Below are 21,870 nucleotides of genomic sequence, written 5' to 3' on the forward strand. Positions count from 1 at the left end.
CCATAAATATCTATGTAAATTTATAATGCCCAACTGCCTTAGATGTCTCTTTAGTGGTTTAACGATTGATCAATTGATAAGTTGACTTTTATATTAATGATTTTCATGAGATGTCTGGAATTCGAATCAAAGTGTCCGGAATATGAGGCAAAAGTGAGGAAGCATCCGGAATAAGAATCATCAAAAGGCCATACATTTCGATTTATTAAAAATTATTCAAGTCTCGGAAGCGTACTCTTTACCCACCATTCGAAAGTTAACGGTTTTCTGCGCTCGATAACGCTGAGGAATCATACAGAATGATTTATTTTGTATGCTCTATGCTGTGTTATACTTCCCTGAGGCCTTAAGTGTCCGTAATATGAATCAAAACGGTATGTTAAATTACACAACATTTACGAATTAATATTTAGAATGTAGAGTTCCCTTAAAAACTGCCTACATTGAGGTGTATTACGCGTTTCATGGTATTTTCAATTTTAAAATAACTCAAAAAATAATTGACTTGTAGAGTTGAATTTAAGATAGTTTAACCAAAGACAAATTAAAGACCTCCATGTCCCTTGCCCAAAATAGTATGGCTAATAAGATAATCTAGAATGCCGTGAAAAGTATACTGCGATCAAACTTGGGTACCTTTTGCACTACCGAGGTACCAAATGCAGTACTAGCAGTCTTCAAAAAATCTCACTCCAAGAGCTGCTGAGATTTAAAAACTGCGGGTCGAGATCGATTGCGCGCGCTTATTATGTTTCAATCCGAGCATGCATTGAATCATGCGTTTTGTATGAGAGGATTGAATCCCAGGATTCAATCCTTGATTGATTAATGTTATCGAAATATATCGAGTCATCCATGATAATGCGTCAAACAGTCGTGGGAAAATTGTCTTTGACAGGACACACGGGATGCGCTTGAGACTAGGTAATCATTCTTGAAGATTTTTTTTATAGTTTTGATGCTCAGATTTTTTGTTTGTTCCAGTTAGCTGTCAGATGGCATTTGTTCGTGTACGGTGAAGTATTTTATGTGATCTTAGCTATACAATTTGACTTGTTTTTTTTTTCGATTTATTACAGAGAGTTCTGTTCCTGTAAATCGATCGGTCATTGCTTCTATAGTGTCTATGGAGCTAATATGATTCTGAATTGGATTGAAGACTACAATGTCGTAATGATTTGTTACATGTTAAATGGCTAGTCTAGATGTTACTTCTTGAAAATTCATGCAATTCAATTCGAATTTTATGGAAAATCTTCTTAAATTCACTTGTCCAAACGAATGATTGCTGCTGGTCATTTCGTTTACACATTTTGCCCACCACATTAAATCTTACATGAATTATCCAAGAAAACTAAGTAGATGAAAAAAACGAATTTAGTATTATACCATTTAATTCCACTAGAGCTTGTATCCTTTGACAGATACGCGTATTTCGACCTCAACTGTAAGGCCGTCTTCAGTGTCGTGTATTAGCTCGAAGATTTATTATAAAGAAAACTAGCTATTTGACTAATTTTAATTTGATTTTTTTGCGAATAGTAGAGGTATTAATACCTACGACAAAACGTGCACTCTTCTTCACAACCATCTTGACATTCTCACTTGCATTTGAGCTGAAGGTAATTGACAATTCATATCATAGGGATTTCATCCTGGGATTGAATCCCAGTAACAATCCCGCTCACTGTGATTGCAAAAAATTCAGGATTCGAAACGATCCTGCTCATTGAGATTAGTTCAAAGCATGCTTGTTTAAATCTCAGAGTATAAAGATGATCTTAGAAGACTGAGTACTAGAAGTGATACCCAATCTGAGCCCGAGTAGGACGGACCTGGTGGTGCTTACTTCGAAGGAAGCATAAACATATCAGTATATTTGAAATTTATCATGACGGATCTGGCAACACTGCTCCCTCACATAGAAGCTCGCAGCCTATGGTTGCTACGTTTGCGAGCTCGAGGTTCATTCAGTGCCGCGACACAAAACCAAAGCAATCGTCTCCGCTCAGTGGCAGTAGCCGGGAAGAATATGTCACGGAAAGAGCTCTACTTCCAGTGCGGTGTCGATTGATTGTGCGATAATCTAGAACTTTGCATTTCCTTTGAATCATAGAAATCGCGTTGCTGAGTTTTATACATCTAAACGAAGCGTAAATTTCACATAAAAGTGTTTTAAAACTCTTCCGGTTTCGATTGTGCCGTGTTGGTTACCGTCGAGTTCCTTAAGCCGTGTATCCTTTCAGTGGGTGGCATCTGGAGTTGGCTTTGGATAGTGTGTGTGCATGTGAGAAAAAAAGGTTCAAAGAAGAGAGTGCGAACTTTGGAGCGAAAGCTTCGCTCCATTTTCACTACCAACCACGATTTTTCTTACAGCCGGCATGTGGAGAAGAGCATAACGACACGTGCATCGTCCGATTGTGCAAAAGCGGGGGGCGCGCTCTCTCCACGCGTGAGCATCTACAGTTACGGCCAAAACAATAGGACCAATTCAGCGAAAGAAGTTGATAATTTTTTTTTGAATCTTCTGCAGAGCCTTCTACCTGGTATCACAACAGTCCATATTGGTAGAACATTCAACATGGCCGGTCTGAACATTTGCTAAAATTTGTTTGTTCTCAAGACAAACTTGTGATTTTCTATATTTTGCCTATAAATGCTGCCTTGAGGAACACCAGCTCTTACAGAAAGTCTTTCAGACTTGTAGTTTTGATAATTAACTTGAAGTGTACGATTGGGCAGTAACATTGGATTATTCGAACAGTGTATGCTGGGAAATTAAAGTTTCTGTTTAATTTTATAATCAAGCCTTCATGACAAACACTGTTGAATGCTTTTTCTATGTCCAGAAGGGCAAGACCAGTTTAATAGCCTTTAGATTTGTTAGATCGGATTAAATTCGCTGTACGTAAAAGTTGATGAGATGTCGAATGTCCATGTCGCAAGTCGAACTGTTCTCTGGCAAAAATTGAATTTTCGTTAATGTGAACCATCATTTTGTTCAACATATTTTTTTTAGTTTGCTGATAGAAGAAAACAAGCTAATTCGACGATAGCTAGAAGCTTTGGCCATTTGTGAGGATTTTTTTTGATCAATTAGAAGGGTCATAACACAAAATAACTGTTATAAAATTTTTGATTGTAGGAGAGAAAACCAAAAAAATCATCACTTCAAACTTTTTGGCGGAAGTGGTCCTACTGTTTTGTCCGTCGCTGTACCTGTAGGGCCTTCGGTGTGATATCAGCATTTCGGTTAGCAGCAGCAGCAGTCAGTAGCGGCCTTTTAAAGTATTGTTGTTGATCAATTGTGCAATCAGTTGAGAATAGTGTGATACGAAGTGGTCATACGATTATTGCAGCAGCCCCAGTGTTCAAAAATAGCTCGCCGGTACTCGTTGGAGGAAGCGTCACTGCAGACTTAGAGCGAGTCGTTCAATTGAATTAAATGTGTGGTCCAATTTAGGACTAATTTAGTCGCGTCGCGTCTGCAAAACTACGAACGAAACAATATCAAGGTAAATTGAAAATTGAACCCATTGGGTGAGGAGTCAAGAGGGGACAAACGGTGGATGGCTTTCTTATTCACAGGGGGAAAACGAATGCGTAAAAACTAAGTCGTAATCGTGGGAGGACGCGTAAACGTAAGGATTGCCGTGAGATGAGATGAAAGCTTTTGTGTACGTTTCGTATAACGTAAGGTTGTGTGTGTTTTTGTTTGTTTGTGTCTAAGAAAATATGTTGTGTTTTCCTACGGCATGCTTGTGAAGGAAAATGTCGTTAAGGTGGAAGGAAAAACTGATACATATCCATGAATTATGTAAAGCATGTTACACATTTGATTTGGCATAATTTAAAGCCGAACCTTTTGCGACGTTGTGAGGACTGCTGTTATTTAACGTTCTTCGAATTATTCGGCTGTATGTTTGGTTTCCTTGTGCGCCTAGTCTGCCCATAACTGCATATTTGTAACATTTGACAAAAGTAGGCATTGAGTAAATGGGATACCAAGTTTGCATTTTATTGCAGTATGGGAGGAAACTAAAATTTCAAAAAATCATTAAGAATTCAAAAGAGCTTATTTCAGGCTGAAATTTTGTACAACTCATATCACATATTGGGTGAATAGTCAGAAAATAATTCTGATAGAAATTTCGTTGCTACTACATTATGAGGCTCATGTATAATCTCAATGTGACTGTTATGCGGTTACAATTGCCAATGTGACAAAACAACTTGGTATTTTTTTCGAATTTTTTAGAACAATCTCACAGATTTTAGTAAGGTGATCGAAAGTATTTATCATTTGATGACTCTCCCCGGTATTAACTCCAATTTGTCAAAAATGTCGAATGTGACTGTTATGCAGTTATGGGCAGTAGTCTTAAGTAACAATTTTATTATTACACTAGGCATGAAAACCAGATTTTAGCCGCTTTCCTTAAAAATAAGCATGGCAAACCATCGACAATGCATTTTCAAATGATTGCCATTTCATCAATTTCCATTCGATTTTTTTAACCACCTTCAATTGACTTTAAAAGGGTACAAGTTATTTACCATGAATGATCAATACAGAATTCGGATCCATGCCGGAGTAATTCTGGATTGCACTGAAGTCACTGCAGTGCCTACTATGAGAAATGAGTTTATTGATTTATTTTTTTGCAATAACAACACCGAAGTTTTCATATAAAACCTATGAGAATGACTGATTGTGACCATAAGAACATAATTTGAATAAGTGGACCGTACCGAAATACTGTTGCAGGTTACCGGCTCTATAGGTACATTCCGTATCATTCCTAAATCATACCGTGCCATAACATTTTGGTAATTAAACCAGTGTGTTCGAATAGGTGTAATTATTTTTATTTTTATCCGTAAGACTGAAATTACGGATGAATCAAAACGCTACGTATTTTTAAAATCCAACGTTTCGGCTACTGGACTTGGCCTTTTTCAGGGATATAAAGGTGTACCGTTCCTCGTATCACGCTCAAAGCTTTGCGATCGGTTGTCGCTTTTATGGGGTGCTCTTCCTAGTTGCCGTATCATTTATACGGTTGCGTTGGTAGATAGTCACTGTTATTATCTATCACTATCTGTTTTACCACATACTCTACATCACTATGGAAATCTTTATATCCCTGAAGAAGGCCAATTCCAGTGCCCGAAACGTTGGATTTAAATAATACGTTTTGATTTATCCGTAAGATTGAAAAGCCGGTAATTTTAGAAGTAAAACAACAGTCGTATTCTCATAAATATAAATCGAAATTGTGCTAAAGAGACCAGTGTTTCGTATTTCTCATGTATACCTAATGGGCTAGTGTGCCATGCGATAATTCATATCGCAACTCACAGATTATGTAAGACACGAGATGCAGATACGCACAAAATATATATTTTTGCAATTCCGTTGCAAATCAATTAACTTTTCATTGATAAAATGCAGTACATAATGACCAGCTTTTTGTACCAAAAAACAATGTTGAAAAGTACTACTTTTCAGGACTGTTTTCGGTGCTGATAACTAGTACTTTTCAGCACTGTTTGTGAGGCGTCAGTCAAACATCCCAGTCTATTCTGCCATATCATCTGATTCTATATCTGATGTACGATCCAGATGCAAGACTGGTGATACTCGGCGCGATAAAAAGTTAGAATCGGTTGCTCGCAGAACTTAGATTTTTCTCAGAATTTATGCGAGATACCTAACCTCGGAAGTTGTGCATTCGATTCGCATCCGGATGTGCTCTAATGCGCCCTACTTCCGGCCAGGGTTCTTGCATGAATACCGAGAAAAATTAATTCTCGGTGAACTGCATTTTCTAACGTGGCAGAAGAACCCGTCTTAGCTGTTCTGTCCTCCAATAGTCTGTATGATGTGAACGAGAAAATTTGTGATATTCGCAGATACTAATATGTCGCAGCCTACGCGATTGAAAGATACTGAAATGATACTACACATGGATGTATGCCCACGTGGTTTCTATTGAAATGTTTGTGCTTTTGGAAATCATCTAGCTTAAACGGAATTTTTCGTAATAGCAAAAAATGTTGTATGCAACTCGTTGCAAAACTCGATATTTTCAGCACTCGTTGTATTTATCCAACTCGGCGAGCCTCGTTTGATAAATTTACAACTCGTGCTGAAAAAATCATCATTTTGCAACTTGTTACATAAATAGCTATAGTGAGCGAGTCTCATTAGACGTCTCGTGAGGCTTGTCACATGCGCTTACTAGGAGTACTCTCATGCAGTTATGTTTGCCTAGTACTATAACTCCACGGAAGCCTATGGCTTTGGTCTATGCCTATGCATCTGCGGTGGCCAGCATAAATTTTTGCGATTATTTTTGTGCGCTCATGGTAAGCTGATCTCAAGCGCGTATACATGACGTCAGAAAGAGACCCTGGTGGAACCTGTGCCAGGTGCTCTGGGGTGGCCACTTCAATTGATTCTTCATTTCTTTACATGTTCTTTAGAATTCGCGAAGATTGAGTCATGTTATGTTTTGGACATGAAAAAGAAATGTCTCCATGAAGGCCTAGGCGGAACCAGCAACGGTGTTCCATAATGGTTCACTAATTCAAATTAAGTTCTTATGATCAATCAGTCATATTTCTTATGTTTTACATAAAATCTCCGGCTTCGTTATTGAAATTAGTAAAAAAATAATCATGTATCCCGTATTTAGCATGGCCGTTATCCCAGTACAATCCGGAATATCTCTAGCATGGTTCCGAATTCTGCACTGTTTATCCATGGCAAATAAATAGTACCCTTTCAAAGTTAACGGAAGGTGGTTCCAAAAAAATCGCATGGAAATTGATGTAATGGCAGCTATTTTAAATTGCCTTGTCGATGGTCGGGGACAAATAGTTTAAATCCTAGTTAAACAGATGAAATAAATAGTTTTAGTATTCAATTGGCCAAAATCTCCTGAAATTAAAACTGGTTTATTTTGTACCAATCATGGCAACAACATTAATAAACACATACTACCTGCCCGATTCGTGATTTTGAAAAAAAAACTAAAAATTTAAAATTCTCTATCATGAAGCTAATAGCTGAGCCTTGTGAACATTTTTGAATTTATGCGTTGAAATCACCATAGTGCTTATAACAGGATTAATATATTGCAATACCTGATCTAATTATTAGTTTGGTGTTTGTAGAATGTTCATGAGATATTATTTGAGGGATTGTATTCATACCTCATTCAGGTAGTAAGTATTAAAAATTATGTGGTATAGAATACCTCAGCTTGGTATTTATCAGAAATTTTTGTCAATAGTATGGATAAAAACCAGATTTTCGCCGCTTTCATTAAAAATAAGCATGGCTTATTGATATTAACCGTTGCGTCCCTAATCAACAAAGCAGTTTATAATACCTGCCATTTCATGAATTTCCTTTAGGTTTTTTTTTTGAAATCAACTTTAGTTAACTTTAAAAGGGTACAAGTTTTTATTCTTTTTGGCATAACGTCCCAACTGGGACAGAGTCTGCTTCTCAGCGTAGTGTTATCATGAAGTCATTTTACCAAACGAAAACATAAATAACATAAACCTAAAAATACACGGAGAAAGCAAAAAAACCCATATTTGAGTATTTCAAACCTATTTTTGAGTTATTATTCTCTCCCTATTTTATTTTTTCCTTCTATTGTTGTTAGAGAGCGAAGAGCAAAACAACCCAAATCCGAACCTTTGTGCGTTACCTCAAATTTGAGTAAGTGGCATGGTACTGGAAGTATTTGATCTGCCGGTTGAGTGAAAAGAACTTAGCCAATAGATATTTTTTTCGCATAGCTGCAAATGAAAACAACTCAAAGTTAGGTTAACGCACAAACCCCCCGAGTTGAGTGGAATGAACTCACTTTCAAGTACTTCATTATCTCCGTGTACAGAGAGAGTGACAAATGACAGTAAATAAAAATGTTTGTTTTCCGCACACTGAAAATATTCTACAAGCTCGATCAACATATTTCATACGTGAATTTTCACTATTTGTTAAACATATCAATCGATGGTGAAAAACCAATCGCTATCGGCAATCCAAATTCATATGTGAAACACGTTAATTTATATATTTCCGAAAACACTGCTTGGGGGTTCATTAGCGATTGCTTGATTTTCTTATTGCAGGCACCTTTTACAGGCACCCGGTTTCCTCAGAAAACGACATGCTTATTATCATGTCACGCGTGTTCGGCAAATATAAGTCCTTGTCATCAGCAGACTAGTTCTACTAGTGATGAATATCGCCATTGTAAAACACATTCAAATCATGTGCAAAAGATTTAGCTATCGACTCAAAGTCAATCCTTAACAGAATTACAGGTTTTACACGTCGTTTCACCTTGCCAATCGACACGACAAATTCTCGCTAAAAAGAATTTGGATTGAACGTGTGGATTATTTTCAGTGCAGTGCATTGCATGAATGGTATTATCAAAACCTAGTTATCACCAAAAACAAATTGTTCCTTCTATTGTAGATTCATTAAAATAAAACTATAATTACCTATGGGTAATTTTACCTATGGGTAAACTATCCTATGTTCATCTCATAAACCCTGAAAAAGTTGCCGACAGAAGGCTCAAATGGTTCAGTCACGTAAGAAGACTTTAACGATTCTCCACTCGAACACAACGTTCAAACCAATTTGCGAATGAAGGGCTTATTGGATTTTTTGAACCCATATCCGCCCAGCTAATGGAAAAGAAACGTTCAAACTGCTTCCATTTCGGCAATCTTTGACGAATTACCTTTGTTTTAGTTTAAATCGAATCATCTGGATGTCTAGTCTTTCGAGGATCATTGTAATTTTTGAAAACGTCTACCGGTTTGGAGTTATTCCGGTGGGTCACTGGGTCTAGTCGGGTAAAAATTACCTCAAATTCCTTTTCACTCAACTTTTACCGATCTTATTAATCTGACTCCGACTCAACTTGTTTTCATAGTTTTAGTTTAGTTATGGGAGAACACACTAAAATCAGCATTGGCCTTAGCTATTTTTTGGGTTATTTATGGGAAGACCTTAGAACTATCTGAAGATAGGTCAATTTTATTTTTCTTCTAAACTGTCGAAATTTGCTTGTAACCGTTCAACATCTGAAGAACCTAGCTCAGACATTGGCATAAGGAATCATTTCAATGATATTGGCCACCTAGATGACATGTCCAAGTGACTTAGTCGAGAACCAGATTTTTGCAAAATGGGAAAATTTCGAGCTTAGGGAATATTATTAATGATGGTTGGAAACCTAGACATCTAGACGATTCCAATCGAACTAAAACGAAGACAATTCGTCAATGATTGCCGAAATGGCAGCAAGCCTGTTAGCGGCAGCCATTAGCGCTCGTAAAAAGCTGGATTCCCATTTGCTGGGCGGATACGATTATCGACTCCTTTAGTCTAGTAAAGTAACTGAAATGCCTTTTTCATATACATTTCTACGTCGGTGTATATATAACCTTCTCATAGTATCGCTATTGAGCTCTCGCCGAGCGGTGTCACGAACACGTGCGCACATTTGCTGGTTGAAAATACTGCCATTTGATTTTGCTGGGAACAGCTGAGCTTTGTTTATATTTTCCACCAGCAATTTTTACGTAGTGTTGGTGACATGTGCCGTGTACATACACGAGCGCAGAAATCACTATTGACTGAAACTCAATCTGCAGCTGAGAGAGAGCAGACAGCTGACAGTTGGCATGTTTACTTGCCTTCTTCGATTTCTTTCTTTAATTCTTGGGTTGTGCATAGCGGTCAGATGATATTATTTTGGTCAAAATCATATTAACTTCTTGTTGTTCACTATAAAAAGGATATGAATATAAAACAATCAATAGCAGTTTACCCATACACACCTATATATAGGAGTTCAATCTTTAAAATGGAGGAAGGAATTTTAGTTACGTTTACTTGAATTTTGACAGTTTTTCAAGCTCTGCCATTCGAATGTGCGGTTTTCCAGTGATTGTTAATGACAGGTTCCCTTGACTTTTAAAAGCTTGCGATCTAAGCCAGCTGTCTCCTCTCTCTCAAATCTGCAGTACCGTTTTGATTCATATTACGGACACTTAAGGCCTCAGTGACGTATAACTCATCAGAAAGCATATCATATAAATCATTCTGCATAATTCCTCCGCGTCATCATGCCTTTAAACCAATAAACTTTCGAATGGCAGGTAAAGATTTTGATTCCGCTACATAAATAATTTCAAAAAAAAAAAAAAAAAAAAAAAATAGAAATGTGTGGACTTTTCATGATTCTTATTCCGGACATTTCCTTACTTTTGCCTCATAATTCGGACACCTTGATTCGAATTCCGGACAGCTCATGAAAGTCATAAATAGAAAAGTCAAATCATCAATTGAGATGGGCAAACCACTCAAGAGACGTCTAAGGCAGTTTAGCATTATAAATTTTCATAGGTATCTATGGATAAAGTTAACTAAAACGGGCCTCGAAAGTTAGAACTTTCGAATGGCAAAAATTGAAACATTTCGTGTACAAAGTAGAGTGTCCGGAATAAGAAGCTGTCCGTAATATGAATCAAAACGTTATATATTATTTTTCAAACTGTGTATTTATTTACAATTTATATTCACTCTTCATAATATTATACAACTCTCTACAAATCTACATATCTACTAATGACACATGTTTTGCTTACCGACAATTACCACTCGACACTACCTCTATTGTAACAAAAAAGAAAAAAACGGACAGTCATGCTTCAATGGTATACCCGAGAAATATTCATCGGAAAAAGTTATAAACGCTGAAGCGGGAATCGAACCACGCCACAACATGACATCCACTCACCGTCAGATGACTTTAAAATGTTGCCGACGACACGAACATTCTAACTTTTCAATATCTATTTATTTGTCATTTGTACTGGAGATTGAAGCAAATTTGTTTAAACTCTCAATCAGACTTTTCACTGAAAGATAGGTCTTCGTTTGCTGGACAGCATTACCGAAGACACCAACATTCTAGCTGATCACGATCTTGAAATACAAAATATTAAAGAAAATTAGTTACTAGCACCACGCAGCAAATGAGTTTTTGATAAGATCTTTTAATTTCCTCATCTGCTGCAAAGCTTTGCTGAAAACACCGTTCTTCTAGTTCATCGGGTTTTTAAGATGTTCGTTAAATGGATGATAAGCCGAATTTTGGACCACTCGTGCCCACGCTTTTTCCGTTACCCAGAATAGGGGAAGGGTTCAGGGGGTTGACTCACTCAAGGCTGGTAAAACCAACTAACCGCAATTAATACAAAATTTATTAAAAATACAATAATCTACTGGTCTTCAAATTGTGGCCATTTGAAAACTCAAGGTTCGTCCTGGGATTTTAGGGGTTAAAAAGATACTAGTGGCATCTAGCGGATGAATTCTAAATTATGTGTTCTATCACCAGATTGCGCTCCTTCTGCTGAACATCTTCGCCAAAGGCACCACCCTTCTAGCTAAAAAGGTTCTTGAGATATCGAAGGTTATATAAAATTTGTTCCTTGCGTCACCTTGTGGATGTGTTTCCAATCATATGATCTACCACAGGATGGCTCTTGATATACTGAACAGCTTTGCTGAAGACACTAACCTTCTAGCTGATCAAGATCCTGAGATACAGATGATTGAATAAATTCATTAATTGAATCCTCAATATAACCAGATAGCCCTTGATCTGTTGTACAACGAAGAAATAAACCTTCTACCTCATCGGGATCTTTAGATATCCATATAGATGAAAATGCCAATTTTGGACCCTTTTTTCCGTATTTACTTCAAAATTTATTTCAAACTAGTGGTCCCGGCAAACTTCGTTTAGCCATCAAGTAGGCTGTTGAAAAATGATATTGATCGTCCCATATGAAATGACAGTTCCGTTCAAGCACGTTTTTCCAACTTTCCCGGTGACTCTCCTGGGATTTTTATACACACAAACACGTCGGAAGCCTTGACGAACAAAACGGAGGTAGAATCATTCCAATCCGTTGACCCGTTCGTAAGCCATTTCGTGACATACAAACACCATTCCATTTTTATTTATATAGATTTGATCAACTGGTCTTCAATTGGTGGCCATTTGAAAATTCAACGTTCATCTAATGCTTTTGAGGGCTAGATTTGAAGCGCTGAAAACCGTTGAAAAATACTGGAAAATTATCATCCAAAAGTTGTAGGGCTTATCGTTTAAGGAATTGTATCCCCACTTTTTTTATGTTGGTTTTTCGAATTCTCGCATAACCTGTGATCTCGCCCTAAAAGGCATTAGTAACCAAGTGTGTAGCTTGTTGTTGACGAGCAAACGAATGGATTTACATCTTATTCAACAATGCTACGGTGAAGAGAAGCTCCTCCTCTATCTCCCAGTGGTGATAGTTTTCATTCTGGATCATTCATTTTCCTAGAAACAAGGAGCTACACACTCGGTTACAATGGCTTTTAGGGCGAGATCACAAGTTATGCGAGAATTGAATTAAGATATTGTGTATTTCTTTCACTACTGAAGGTGCGGCTTCATTAGTGCGAAAAAGGCAACAGTGCTACGCTAAAAATGAAATCTCTCACGGTTGTTCGTAGTCACCCTTAGGAGAGTCGAATTGGGCATCTCAGAGAGCCGAAGGAGGTATAGGGTTGTGAAGGAGAATATGTGGTCGTGACGGACTTTGGTTTCAGGTTGAACGATTGCGCTGCAGAATCGTTACCCGTTCTGTGGCGTAGTTGGTTAACGCGCTCAATCTAGCGAAGCCCATCAGAACGATTCTATTATTTTTCACAAATTTACATCCCAATTTGTCCAAATTGACTTTTGTGTCTACACGACCTTCAGGTATTTTTATGTTGATTTTATTAGCGTTCCCCACTTGTAAAAACTTCTGCGATAGTCCAGTGGGGAATCTGACATTCTGATTCGTGGTTATAATTACTTTAGAGCAAAACATAAAAATTATTCAATTGAAAGCATATTATCGTACGCTATTTGACCATATAAATTGTTCTAGACAGATGATTCAAATATTTTCAAAAATAGAATAAAAAGATTTCACACTACAAATTAAACTTTAACACTGCACTTTTTTGCAACAAATAAAATACTAAAATCACTAGTAAGGCGAGCAAATACCTTTAAACTCTAATATGTGTTGCTTATCTTGACAGATAGGCCTATTTCGTCTGAGACTTACAGACATCTTCAGTGTCGAGTGCTCGACAAGTCGACAAGTCGAGCACTCGACACTGAAGAAGTCTGTAAGTCGCAGACGAAATAGGCCTATCTGTCAAGATACGCAACACATATTAGAGTTTAAAAGTATTTGCTCGCCTTACTAGTGATTTTAGTATTTTAGTTTTTGCAAAAAAGTGAAGTGGTAAAGTTCAATTTGTAGTTTTGAATATACTCTAATAATCCCTCCCCTAAGATTACAGTTTGTCAAACAAAACTAAATGGAATCAATATTTTTAAACTACGAGTGTTTTTCGAAACTATCGTTGAGAATAATCCTAAAATACTTCTGTATAACTTATATGTGTAAAAAGGATGAATGCACTTCAAATTCTTTTGGTTACAATGTTTATTTTTGTTAGAATTAGTGTGAACTAATGAACTAAAATTCTCATGATGTTTTGATAAAATAAAGGTTTTTATTTGAGAATAAATTTTCAATATTGGTGATCCAATAACCACCATGGTGACCATGTTACTAGAAATCGAAAAAAGTGAAAGACATTTTCAACCTTTATATTATCTATATACTGATTGTGAGGAACTTTTGCTCCGGTCCACGTTCATGTTGTGCTGACAGAGTTATTATTTCCCAGACTGTTAAAATTTATATTGGGAAATTCCCCTTCTTTCATACGTAGGCTGTTCTTTCGAGTTACGCCATTGATAAAAATTACCGTCATCGTCAGCACCACTCCACTGTGTCCAATAATTGATTTCTTTTTCGTTATGCGTATACTCATTACACGATGTGACCGGTCGGCTCAGTCTAATCTCGATTCTATCGAGATTCCTTTTCGGTTCTAACTGGTTTACTGGGACGATAAACCAGTTAGTACCTAGTTACAGCAGTACCATTGAAAAGACCCGAGTAAAACGTAAGATTGTGTAGTTCCTAATGTATTCTCACAAAAACCTGTCAGAAGTATGGACTGACATTTGCAGTGTATCATATTTCATTCAATTTATATACACGCCAATATGAGATATTAATGGGCACTTGTCATATTACTAATAATGTAGGTTACCTAAATACGCGATCAATTTTACCCATATTATAGATAGGCAACTTCTAGTCATATTTGGGTGAAAATATGTGGTCCTCATCAGCTTTGTTTTTTTTTTAGTAGATACTCAATTCTGATTGTAAGTTTTTCAAGATGTTAGCTTAGCTTAGCTTAGCTTAGACTGACTACACATATCAATGGTTGCTATTCCGTGATTGACCGAAGTCAGTGAAAATGCACAAAGAATCAACTAGAAGTTCAGCTGGGATTGGCCATAATCTTCTTCAGTGTGCATAATTCAGTGCCTCTATTTATACAAGGTCAATAACGGCGCCGGCCACGTCCTTGCAGTCAGGTGGGATTGAGGGAAGGAATGTTAGTATGTAACCTTTGCTATTTGGAGACCGTGTTTGCCTCTGCATCTCCACAAAGGTTACTGGGAGGGATGTTTGTTAATGGGGAGGATCGTTGGGTCAAAGGATTCACTTTGATAAGCGATTAGACCATGATAAACAATTATTTGTGAGATATATACATGCTTATACGTAAATATAATTGTTCATATAATTTCTATGTAGAGGAAAATTATGCCGACACTTGAGGTGACGAACCATTCAAAGTTTGTTGAACAAATACCTAAATGTAACATTCCTACAGCTGGTAGTACGAAAGCATGTGTTATTATATTTTACTCATTTGAAAAGAAACAAAAGACTCAATTGGTTGGGACATCATAGAACACTCTTGTTCTTATGCCGACACTTACAGTGGCGAACCATCCAAAGTTTGTTGAATAAAGTGAACCTTTCGCAAGTCTACACTTGTAGTGTCGAACCATTCAAAGTTTTTTTAATTACAAAAATAAAGGTATATATGGGCACGGTGTCTTTGTGGAGTAACTTTATTACAAAAAAATAGGTAAGTCTGAAATTTCGAACTAAAAACAATTAGACTTTGCTCTTCAATTTACGACTAAAATGAAAATAATCGGTCGGGGGGTCCAGAACATTTTTTTTTTATTTTGTGTGAAGTATTCATGGATATGTGTTTTTTTACCGACACACATTGCGTTGAACATAGATACGGGACAAACTGCAAGATCAAACCATTGGAACACCTTGGCTTGGAAGGTAAAGTTGTTCTTGCTCAAAAGAACTGTAATAAGCATATATGACATATGTTATTCGCATAATTGCAAAACTGTCTCAAACGTCATTTTAGTTATTGTCCACGAAAAACCTTGAAAATCGTACTTAAATGATGTAAGAAGTTATTAGGAAATATTTTTAATAGGTGAAGATGCCTCGATATCAAACCTCGAATTTTCAAGAGCTTGTTTGTAGATTTGTATCTTGAGAACCTGACAACCTTTTGCGTTTAACATTTTATTGATTAGTCGCCACCAGCGAGTGACCAGTGAGTTACCGGTTGTCTGCTTCTCTAGACTTGTGCTTTTGAAAATTCGAGGTTTGGCTTCTATGTATATTCACCCTTAAAACCATTGATAACCGAGTGTGTAGCTCGTTGTTATTAAGCAGATAAACGGACGAAAATAAAAACTGTCACCGCTGGGAGACAGAGGAGGATCTTCTCTTCGTCGTAGCATTGTGAAATAAAGTGTAAATCTATTCGTTTGCTCACTAATAACAAGCTATGGCTTTCAGGACGAGATCATAAATTATGCGAGATTTCTATTTTTACTCGTTACAAAAGTGACTTATCAGCCTTTCAAACAACACAATTTCAGTTATTCGAATTAACTAGTAGAGGCCTTCGCATGTGATAAACCTTGTTATAAGGCATGTGATATACTTGCCCCATGGTGCTGAAAAATACGCTAATTTGGATGGTATTTGAGAAGTTTCAAATCTTATATTTTTATGTTACTTTCTTTATGGCACAGTGCTTATGGAAAGATCAAAAACTAACATCATGAGGCTAAAATGGGTTTGGGATTTTTGTACTTGTTTGCGGTACTATAACCCCATATTAACCCCTCTACCGGCAGCTTCATTTTTTCAAAATATTCAAATCGTGATAACTTTTTTGTGTCTCAATATTTTTGAAAAAAAAATTCCACAACTTCTCAAAAAAATCTCTTATTTTCAGAATCTGTATCGGTTTTGAGCATTGGTCATCTATATTCGGAGATATTCCAAAGTTCCTTGGGGCACCGACGCATAGCATTAACTCTCGTAATTATCTCTGGCTACAGATTTTTTCTCATATTCGGTTATTCGCTTTTCAAAACTAAATTTTGATGAAAGTCTATTGTGAAAAAATTAAACAAATCGGTGTAACTGTTTTTGAGCAATGAGCTTTTATGTTTTTGGTACCACTCTAGCCGTAACGAGATCTTGAAAACTTCTTAAAACATCATATTGAAATTTTCTATGGGAAGTGTCGGTCCCCCAAGGAACACCGAAATATTTTTAAAACCAGTTGACCAATGGTCAATAGCGACATAGATTCCAAAAGTAGAAGAGTTTTTTGAGAAGTTGTGAAAAAATGGTGGAAAAATATAGAGAAACAAAAAAGTTATCGCGATTCAAGTATATTTTTGTGCTGAAAAAATGAAGCTGCCGGTAGAGGGGTTAAGCTAAATAATAGCAAACAAACTCATGAATATCTCTTCCGCTATCTGTCGAATTGAATTTCTCTCTTCAGCAAATTTCTTTATTATGGTTTCAAGAATGAGCTTTTACAATGGGATAATAAGTTTGTACTTACATTACAGTACAAGCGTGTTTGGAACATACCTCAAAATGTCTTCATAGTAATTTCCATATAAACATACATTGTCTTTGGGCCACCTTAAATCACCACCTAGAAAGCTGCAAATTTCACAGAACACTATTTTTATAGTAAGGATAGTAAGGAACATATGTGAGATTGAATTCTCAAACATTTTTTTAATTTTGAACCGCCCTGTACATAATCATAAACACATAAATAGGCAAATTCAAACATATGTGCAAGTCTCTCGAAATCAAACAAAAAAAAATTACTCTGGACCCCCCGACCGATTATTTTGGTTTTAGCAGCAAATGAACGCGAGAAACCTAGACTTCATTGTGGAGAAGTTTCAGACTTACCTATTTTTTTGTAATAAACTTGTTCTACGAAACACACCGTGAAGGGGTGTTCTGAAAAAAAAAATGTTAAACATAAATAAATCATGAATCAGAGTTTGTGTCGACACTCACAGTGACGAACCATCCATAGTTTGTTGAAACATCATATTTACATCCCACCATTGTAACGATTAAATGTGCAGTCATACATATTTTATAGATTAGAGATAGTAGCATGAAACGAGCTCACCAATTGATCCGTTATCCTTGACTGAGCAGCCACAATCCACTTTCAGCTTCACTCGTTTGCTAGGCTAGCACTCAGAAAACAAAAAAAAAAAAAATAGGCGCGCGACCCGAAAAAAAACACGGACGACAGCTCGGGCTTTCTTGACGCACTGCCCAGGAGCAAGCGTCAAGGTCGTCGAAAGATCAAAAAGAACGAACCGATCGCGGCACTTTTTAACTTACTCCAACCGAACTCCCCGATCACGCCACTTTTTCACTTACGAGATCGACGCGCGACATGTTTGATCCTGCCCTCGTCGCTCGCTCCGGCAAAAGCAAGCGTCAAGGTCGAAAGATCAAACAGAACTCTGATTGTAAGTTTTTCAAGATGTTTATCATAAATAAGGATAAAAAGAAAGGAAATAAATGAGTAAAACTCAAATGGATACAATATTATGCGTTAAATTTAAATGTCAAGTTTTTTATTGACACATGCACGACAGCTCGGCAAGAATTGACAACTCCAATACTCAATCTATAGGATCATACTGTTGAAAGGATATTTTTATTTTTCCCAGCGATTTTCGCGTAAGTATCTCTGCTTACGGGTACGGCACCCTCGTTTCGTCCTTCATGTGTGGAAATCACATTGGTAATTAAATTTCACCTTACTGTAGAGTAGAGACATCAGCAGATCAAGACTCAATGTTTTCACCTAACTCGCTGGATCCTTCAATGTCGAGTTATTAATCAATATCGACTGTATTTTCTTGTGATTATGAAAATGTACCTCAATGATTGAATGTTTCACATAAAGATTGGACATGACATTTCAATCTTAATCGAGACTTGGGCACCTGGCTACTGATTGTAGCCAGGTGTCCATGTCTCGATTATGATTGCATCATTCAATCATTAAGTTATCCGTCCAATCCGTTTGGCAGTTTGATTATATCAATTTTCATTTATACTTCTCTTCCACAAGTGTTATCCCTTTCTCGCGAACAATCGCAAAACCCAATCTAATTTGTGCTTGTAGATTACGACGAGTTCACATGGCTGTTTACCAACAACTTTCCGCTGCTCTAACCTTCCTCAATCGTGAAGTCAGAGGTACTGATAGCGACATCACTTGAAAGAGTGTGATTTTTTCCCTCTGGCAGCTGATCGCTTATCATATGGCACTCAGCTTACAATATTGTTCTCGCACTTTTCAACTATAGCAGCTGTTGGCTTCACCGGGAATTCGCGTGTTCCCGCCTTTTATTAGCTGATTAGCAGTAATTGGAGAACGCATTCGATGCCACACTGACTGCTGGTTGCTGACGCTCTATGGTAGTCAAAACAATGTTTCACATTCGTTCAACGGATTCTCCGTAAACGCTGTTCTGATATGGGATAGGATTTGGAAGGGTTTCGGGTGGGGAATTTATGCGGCCATGCTCACAAGTGCAATGACACCGGTGACCGTTGCTTGGTAAGCTGATTTGAACTTATGCGTGAACATCGCACACAGGAGTAATTTGGGTCAGTGATGGCCGAAATAATTTAAAACCCTTATAGTAGGGCAATAGTTTGACATTAGTGGAATAATCAATATTTCCGTAATAGCAGTTTACGGAACAAGTTGCAGAATGCAATTTTTACAGCATTACAGTAAATTTATCTTACGAGGCTTGCCAAGTAGGATAATTACGACGAGTGCTGTAATAATCGAGTTCTGCAACGAATTACGTACAACATTTTTTGCAATTTCATAGAAGACCACTTGAGGATGTCTTATATTATATCAGAATGCATTCACCATTATTCTACAATTTCTGAAAAAATGTTGTGTAATGATTCATTATGCAACTCAAAACAGTTGCGTAAGTAATGAGGAAGCGTTGCGTAATGAATCATTACAGAACTGGTTTCAGTTGCATAATGACTATTCCCGTTTCATGGCAGATTGGCGTGATTATTATTTTTTATCTTTTGAATGGCTTTTCGCCCTTGACGAGTTCGCCACTTAAAAATTGGCGTTTTGAAAAACAGCCTGCTACGGTGAGAAATAGCAAAAAAAAAACGAGTATACCCCATTAGGCATAAAGACGTTAGGCATAAGGACGTTTGGCATAAGTATGTTAGGCATAATGGACGTTAGGCATAAAGACATTAGGCATAATGGATGTAAGGCATAAAATACGTTAGGCATAATGGACGTTTGGCATAAAATAATTTGCGTGAATGTCATTCAAAACTCTTGTCATATCGAAAATTGTTCGGGTCCATTTACTAATTCCATTACGTTGATGGAGTTGGGTGGGTGTCCTTAAGATGTAACAGCTCATAAAAAATAATAGAAAAATTCATACAAAAAGCGTTACGAGGGTGTGGGTTACTATTTCCGGTGTTATGAAATTTGACAATGAATCCATTATCGGAAGATATGGAAGATGGTTGTTATCATGGACATTGTTAGCATTCTTGAGTGCAGTTCGATCATTTTTGTAAGTATCCATTTATATTTGCGATGAGCAAGTGTTATTTGTTTCTTGAGATGTTTAGTTTGATGAGTAAATGATATGTTTTGTTATACAGTCGCCTCTCCACATCTCGATATCGAAGGGACCGTCGAGATAGGGAGAGATCGAGACATAGATCAAATTTTTAACGAATACTAGATTGAAAATCACTCCGTTGCCAGGAAAAAGCAAAAACAAACAGATGTCATTTCGAGATAAGCAGGATATCGAGATATGGAGAGTGAAAATGTATGCAGAATGAAGGGACTGAAAAAATCATCCACATAGGGAGAGATATCGAGATGTAGAACATCGAGATGTGGAGAGTCGACTGTATTTTTCTTACATAATTGCGTTAATTCTAAAGAAGGGAAATCTTCTATGAAATTATTAGTACTAATAATGTAAATGATTAACTTGAAGACAACAATCTAGAGTCATATAAAAAAAATCATGGTATGATAGGTGACATTATCTTCAACAATAATATTCTGGTAGTGTGACGCCAGGGGGCTCAAATAGCCGTAGCGGTAAACGCGCAGCTATTCAGCAAGACCAAGCTGAGGGTCGTGTGTTCGAATCGGTCGAGGATATTTTCGGGTTGGAAATTTTCTCGACTTCCCAGGGCAAAGAGTATCTTCGTACCTGCAACACGATATACGCATGCAAAAATGGTCATTGGCACAGTAAGCTCTCAGTTAATAACTGTGGAAGTGCTCATAAGAACACTAAGCTGAGAAGCAGGCTCTGTCCCAGTGGAGACATCAATGCCAGAAATAAGAAGAAGAAGAAGAAGTGTAACGCCAATAAAAGCGTTACATTCCCACTTAAAACCTGCTTATCAATTTAATGTGATGAAAACAGTTCCTTTGCCTCTTCTGTCAACAATTTTCGATGATTTTCAAACAATTTCAATCAGCCACATATGCTGAAAGCACCTTGAAAATAATTGAAATTCGTTGAATTTGAAAAGTAAACTTTGGTTTCAAAGTCAATTTAAAAGTCAAGCTCAAATTTAATATAGCATAGTATTCAGCATTTAGCATGACGTGCATTTTTTATGCAAATATTTACATCTATAATTCCAATAACTATTAGTACAGCAAGAATCCACAAAACAGCATATTATTGAAAGAAAATCTTACAGTCATAATTGACCGTATAAGTATAAAGAATAGCCTATGATTCAAAGAAGGGAAAATGTATGATGGAAGTATTAATAGCAATAGTCACATAAATTTTTGAATAGGTATGATTCGAAAGAACAGTTCAATTATTAAAAAAAGAAAAAATTTCTGATTAAAACATAAGCAGCACTAACTCCAACAATTTTCTCGACAGTATAACTATAAAGAACAGCCTTCAACTTAAAGAAGGGATAATCTCTGGTGAAAAATTTACCAATGTGTACAACCAAACTCAAAAGACAAGCAGCATTTACAGCGTCGTCCATATTCTTGGCGTTACGCATCAACCCAAGCTCTTAGCTTAGCAATCTAGGAGTACTTCCACCATTATCAACCAAATATTTGCTATGCCAAAGTGGCCATTTTGCATTCCTATTTGTGCACGATACATGAGCACGTTTATACTTCATGGCCTAGGATCCTGGATCGACTTGAAACCGAACTAAAATACCTTCAGAATGGCTTTACTCTATGGTCACAGAAGTTACCACAAAGTTAATGAAGGAAATTGTCAGCATTTTCATACCAATCATTTATTCAAGTTTTGTCCTAGAAATCGACCTCAAATGATTCACAACTATGGGACGACTGCAAGGCAATCGCATTTCAAA

General features: G+C 36.9%; 1 protein-coding gene across 12 annotated transcripts in view; it reads left to right on the forward strand.

The window, feature by feature from the left end:
• The first annotated feature begins 1,957 nt into the window (after positions 1-1,957).
• Positions 1,958-21,870, forward strand: part of LOC5575522 (1-acyl-sn-glycerol-3-phosphate acyltransferase alpha) — a 46,788-nt gene continuing 26,875 nt past the window's right edge. Inside the window, exons 1-3 of one of the 12 annotated variants that reach the window (XM_021848028.1) lie at positions 1,958-2,452; positions 3,261-3,515; positions 3,589-3,677. The gene's annotated coding sequence lies outside the window, so the exon portion shown is untranslated. Of the gene's footprint in view, positions 2,453-3,244; positions 3,516-3,588; positions 3,678-21,870 lie in introns of those variants that run through there. The other 11 variants (XM_021848034.1, XM_021848036.1, XM_021848029.1 and 8 more) reach the window with 11 other exon arrangements.

Source organism: Aedes aegypti, chromosome 2 (genome assembly GCF_002204515.2).
Source record: "Aedes aegypti strain LVP_AGWG chromosome 2, AaegL5.0 Primary Assembly, whole genome shotgun sequence".
NCBI lineage: Eukaryota > Metazoa > Arthropoda > Insecta > Diptera > Culicidae > Aedes > Aedes aegypti.